A 433-nucleotide genomic window follows, 5' to 3' on the forward strand; every position below is an offset into this window, starting at 1 on the left:
CAGATAGTTTTCTGCTACTTCTTTCATCTTTCCTAATACCATAGCTGAAACCTCCTCGGGAGCAAGCTCTTTTGGTTGCCCTTTTACAGTAACACGAATATATGGTTTTCCATCTTTATTTATAATTGCATATGGTAGTAATTCTTTATCTCTTTGTACTTCTTTCTCATTAAAACGCCGACCAATAAGACGTTTCACATCAAAAATTGTATTTGTTGGATTGTTTGCTGCTTCATTTTTTGCTGCTTCACCAATACGACGTTCATCATCAGCAAAAGAAACATAACTGGGAGTAATACGATTCCCCTGATCATTAGGAATTATATCTACACGACCCTGTCTATACACCCCAACACATGAGTATGTAGTACCCAGGTCAATACCAATCACCACATCCTTGACTGTACACAGCAGAAAAAACAACAAAAAAACA

The sequence above is a fragment of the Eimeria mitis genome, genomic scaffold, assembly GCF_000499745.2.
Source record: "Eimeria mitis Houghton genomic scaffold, Emh_scaff2933, whole genome shotgun sequence".
NCBI lineage: Eukaryota > Apicomplexa > Conoidasida > Eucoccidiorida > Eimeriidae > Eimeria > Eimeria mitis.